Raw genomic sequence first — 6,000 nt, 5'->3', positions numbered from 1 at the left:
TCTTACCTTTAAAGAAGAGGAATTGAAATGGCAATACTATTCATACACAAGGTATATCTATGAGGTTTCAAAATAATGAAAAAAAGAAAATGAGATCAAAGAAGTCTTTTGTGAAACCTTCACTGCTGCCCCCCACCTCATGCCCTGGAACAAGGTTAATGGCTCCATCTTTATCCCATCCCTTCACCTTGTCCATATCCTCTGTGTACCTCTAAGGACACCCAAAAGCAACTATTTAAATACATTTGTATATGCCACTCAATAGTATGCATAATTATTTAAACAACCTTTTATAAGACTGTAAAATTTTTGGGTGCAGGGTAAATATTATTAGTGCCCCATATTGCACCTGACACAAAGTATGTACTAAATAAACATTAAAAATACAGAAGGAGAAACAAAGTATGGAAAGGAGGGAGGAGGAGAGAAGACGGCAATAACATCCCAGAGGAAAAACTTGATAAAATTGTTTTAAAGTCATTTCAATTAGTAAAACTTCTTCTCTTCCCATTTATTTAACATGGATTTTATGCCTACAGTGGACAACTTGCAGCTTTCAACAGTCAATGATATTTTGTAAAATAGCAAGATTTGTTTTAGTATATACTCAAATGTAGAATGTTAAGAGGGAAACAAAAATAGCATAAAATTCTAAATCTTAGGGAAAACATGGCTATCATCGGAAGGGAAGTTTTTCTCATTGTTTATTTATTTTCTATGTGCAAATTAAGTGAACACAGATATCTGTGATTTGACATATAGCTAATGGGCAAAACCTAATTTTTCTCTGTCTTTTTGGTTCTCACAATATGACTTTTCTATTGTCCCTAAAATCATTAAATCTATTCTTAAACCTCAGGTAAGAATTGCTTTTCATCATGACACCGGGACTTAAGGAAATGGATGACTAACAGTCTCAATTTTCTGTCAAAAGCCGTGGCCTGATAACCCAATTACTGAGAAATAGCATCTGGCTTAGAAGGCTAACTCATTAAAAATCTTTGTATTCTCTGAAAAGATAACAGGTCTTTGCTTTATACTTTTGGCTCACCCCCTGTAATGTCACTGATCTCTTCTTATTTAAATTCCTAATTTTACAAAACTAGAAAAGATGCCTCACTTGGGCCTTCTCTCTCATGACAGAATTTTTCATCATTACATGAGAGCATGTAACACAGGTGGGACACAGGTGTTCCAAACAGAGCTCTTGTGTTTAACATGTGTTTCTGCAGCTCCGAGGTCATGTTCCTTCAGGTTTCACCTGCTACCTTTCATTTGATCTCGAATTTCTAATGAGAAGTATGTATCGCTCGTGCAGTTGCCTTGAATTTGGGTGAATGTCAGCTGCTCAGCGAGTTTGAGCAAATGTTACCGTCTTCTTAGATAGAAGAATGTATTTGTTTTAATGTAAAGTTTACCATGTATTTAACCTTTCTTAATCAAAACTTTCTTATGACTTTAGGAAGGGTTTTTGGCAAAGGTGTAATGCATGTGAAATACATAGGTCAGTGTCCGTATGTAATAAGTGCTTAATAAATGTTAGAGTTGATGAGGACAGCGTTGATGAATTTCAGAAAACACTACATTTCTCTACTCAGAGTCCAATATATTTACTTAAATAAAAGTTAAAAAGTTATAAAACTGATGTGTTTTTTTAATATTCTCTGCCTCAGTGATACAATATGGAAATTTAGAACCCATTTCTTTATATCATACACACACACACACACACCACACACACACACATATATTGCCTTTTAGGTCATAGAATCTACAAAACATAGAACTGCATTCTTTGGAAACTAAACCCCTTTACACCAGCATATTCTCCAGCTGTGGAATAGGCTGAGTTATACAAAACAAAAGAACCTCATTTGATATTTTACTTCATTGCTTCCCGACACTGGTGACAATCATACCATTAGCCACAGTGGGTTTCTAGAAACAGAAATAAGTATCCCTGATGGTTAGATATGAGCAATGTTCTAATTGAGGCAAATTTCACTGTGGAGTAATTACCTCACCCAGAAGGCGGCATATAATAAATCACTTGTACAGCACAGATATACCATTAAAACAAAGACACAGCAATTTGTACATGGATAATCATTCAAACCGCTGAGTTACATTAACAGTTATAGAAGTGACAGAAGTTATTCAAGTGACAGCTTGAATATTCTGTAACTTTTAATGTAACTCTGTAATCTGTAAAAAACCTACTCATTTTGTAGGTTTTTTTTCAATCTGTAAAAAACCTACTCATTTTACAGATTGAGAAACTAAGTTCCAGAGAGTCTGTGACTAAAATTATTGAGTAGATGATTGCACATCTGAAAATAGTCACTCTGACTCTTATCCCAGTCCTCTTTTTCCTATACTCCCTACTACCCTTAAAAAGTTTTAAATAGAAGTGTATAAATACTGTGCTTTGATGACATTAAAGGTTAAAAGAACTGATTACCAGACTCCACGAATTATCAGCTGCATGGGCTTGGCCAAATTTCTTAACTTCTCTGTGCCTCAATTAACTTATCTGTGAAATAGAGATATCAATAGTAATAAATCTACATGTGAGGATTAATTAGTACATATATGTAATATATATTAGCTTATGCATACAGTGTGCATGGCATATATGAAGCACTCAGTAAACACCAGGTATTATTATCATGATAAAACCCTAGAAAAATATGAATGTAGATATGTCATTCATTGTTGGCTCCCTTCTCCTTTCTAGTTCTCCAGTGGACTGGAGTTCCTCATTTAGGAGTGGCATGAAAGGAAAGATACAGCCTGGCGGGGTGCAGCCGGCAGCCACTGCCCAGAAAACAGGGAATTAGGAATACAGAGTATGACTTACCTCCTACACACACACACACACACACACACACACACACACACACACACACACCCTCAGTACTCTCCCAGTCCAATCTCCCCGGATCAGGTGGATAAACAGAATGGTTCCTAGAATCATTGCTGCTAGCCCGGACACCTCAGACAGACACCCCACTGAGGATAATCCTGAGGGGACAACCACCACCATGTCTCAGAGGGCAGCTGAGACTATTCTGATTTGGCCATCACTTCTAGACCCCCAGAATTTCCTGCTAGCTAACTGCACATACTCCGATATGTCACATCATTAACCTTGAATTAATGCAATTGTACATTTTTACAATGGAGTTTTTGGGAATTGCGGAAAATTTTTCACAACACTATAATGAACTGTTTTAGACCATCATTAATCTGACTCATGCAACATAATTTGATAATACTACTATGATTAATGCAATGCTCTCAGCTAATATTGCTTCAATTCTTCAAATTGAGGAAATCTTTGGTGACCATAATTTGTATGGCCAATGTTTCTCTAAGAAATTTTCCAGGAAATTTTGAACTTTACCTAAGAAGCTAGGAGTAAAGGGGATGGCTAGATGCTGACGGGGACAAGCATCCTTCTGAGAAGCACCTGCCTCTGTTGAGAACTCTACCGTCTCTTGGCAACAGGAGGCTACTCTGCTGTAGCAGGGGACAGACATCAGACTCTGCTGATATCTGCCCTTGACAATCTGAGAGTCCAGGAGAATGTGGGGGTTCAAGAGTCTCAGGCTTATTCACCCAATGTCTCCATCTCATGTCTCAGGGTCCCACAGTTCTTCTAATAGGACACTGATTTGGGATAAGGCAACTGTAAGATTATGCATTCTCAGATTTTCAGTATAGTCTGTTCTCTGGCTGCAATCAAGAAGGATGACTTTCGTGCTATACCTTTAAATTAAGAGTTAGAAAAAAGATAACCTCTCTTTCCAAATTTTTTTTCAGGATTTCTGCAGAGTGAGTCAACAAATATTTTCATAAAGGGCCAGATAATACATATTTTGGACTTGTGAGCTATGTGGTAGCTTTTGCAATTGCTCAACTCTGCCTTGTAGCACAAAAGCAGTCATAAACAACATCATCAACAAATGATTATGGCTTTGTTCCAGTAAAACTTTATTAACAAAAACAGGTGGTCAGCCTGCAGGCCATATTTTGCAAGCCCAGATCTGATGCAACTATCAAAAGCTATCCAACTACACACTCTTTAATTGCTCTTTTCCTCATTCTGTTTATGTGCCACTGCTACTGCATAAAGCTGCACCTCATCCCACAGTGAGAATCTTTGCAATTGTAATACCATTGCCTGCCTCGGCTATGACACCCCATTTGCCACCAGCAAAGCGTTCCTTATCACTGCCTGATCAGTGAGTGAATGGTCCCATCTAAAGGATCTGCTGATACTCATTGTTTTAGACTCAGTTGAGCCCAGAAAGCAGAACCTGAGAAAAGGACTTGTGTGCAGGCTGACCTTGAAGGGGCAGAGAAAGCAAGGAGAAGGTAAACAAGTTTAGGAAACTGGAGAGGGGACCTCGCAGGAATAAGACACAAAAGGGGGAAGCCAACTGCATTATTGAGGGACAACTGGGGCTTAATTCTGACAGGACCCTCTGAAGAGATATTTATAATCTACACTGTCTCCCAAGGGACAGAAGAGGAGCTAATTCCCATTAGCCCCTATTCTGGTCAAAGGCTGCCACATGGCTGTTGATTAATTCTACTGAGCTTCTCAGGTGCATCAGCACAACTGTCATTCTGCAGCTTCAGGGAATCCCAGATGAGAGAGCATTCAAGACACAGGGTGGGGCTGAGCTGAAGTCCTATCAGGTCACACCGACCCGAAAGTGTTTAGTGCAACACTGGCCAGAGTAAAGAAAATAAAATGAGGTGGCACCAAGGTGTCCCACATGTTTCCAGAAGTCTACCACCTGGAGGAATTTGGTTTATAGACTGATCAGGTCCTAAAAACAACAGGCAACATGGCAAAAAGGCAAAATTTATGTAAAACCTAGCAACTTTAACTTTGATGCAATTCGTAAGCAGATCATTAACTGGTAACTGTAGAAAGCCTTCTTGCGCACCCTTGTTGAATCCGTTGCCCTGCATTTTGAAACTATTTGCCTCAGTTCTTCTTACCCTGCTTTTTATCCTGTATCCCCAATGATCTTTGACTTCCTTTTGTTGTTCTACATCATTGTGTCACAAACAGCTTCAACCCACATATGCCACCATTTCTCCGCTTTGGTATACCACCCAACAAGTAAGGTGATCTTTCTATAGCTTGGTGCAAGTGTAATTGCCGTTTAAAAGGTTGAAAATAATTGCAAAAACCACAATTACTTTTGCACCAACCTAATAAATGAAGAAAACCAACCTGCTCCATTCATTAAAAAAAAAATGTGTGCTCATCTCATGCTTGACTGTTGTAAGTATTCTATGGCAATGAGTGAAAACTCTTGGCCAGAATTCAGTACCTGCAGTCTCCCTGACCCCTTTGATATTTCTTCACCACCACTTTCAAAGTCCCCGTAATAATCAGTTCCATTCATCCATTGAAAATCCTAGGACAGTCATATTTCTAACCCTTGCACCAACTCTTCAAGTCAAGGATTGTTGTCTCTTTTTTATACCCGAGGAGACTGAGGTTTAGGGACAATGGATTCCCTGAAGCCACAAAGTAAGGAGGTGTGGAGTCAGAAGGCAGATTTCCAATGTGGATTTGCCTCCCAGCTCTCAGCGCATTAAATGCAGGAGACAGAAGGACTCTGCTGCTTTTGAAGGACTTCCAACTCTAATGTTGTCAACAGCTCATTGCTTAGAGAGATTGCGTAGGTCCCAGCTTCCCAATACGCATGAATATACTAACTATATTGGTTACACGTGTGTGACATAGCTCTCTCCTCAGTTCTCAGAATGCCTGAGAGCCACCTGGGACAAGAAAGCTCTCTCGGTCAGTTTCCCGCAGCAGCCATCTTTATCTGTTGACCCCAGTGGGCTGTGCATGTATAATTTTCTATGGGTGTAACAGAGGAGGAAAGGAAAAAACAAAAGTCTGGAAACCAAGATGAGATGTAGAAATGTTTGGATGTTTGGGAAATGACACTTGTGAAGCAGAGAGGA

The sequence above is a fragment of the Rhinolophus ferrumequinum genome, chromosome 2 (assembly GCF_004115265.2).
Source record: "Rhinolophus ferrumequinum isolate MPI-CBG mRhiFer1 chromosome 2, mRhiFer1_v1.p, whole genome shotgun sequence".
Lineage (NCBI taxonomy): Eukaryota > Metazoa > Chordata > Mammalia > Chiroptera > Rhinolophidae > Rhinolophus > Rhinolophus ferrumequinum.
This window is presented reverse-complemented; position numbering follows the sequence as displayed.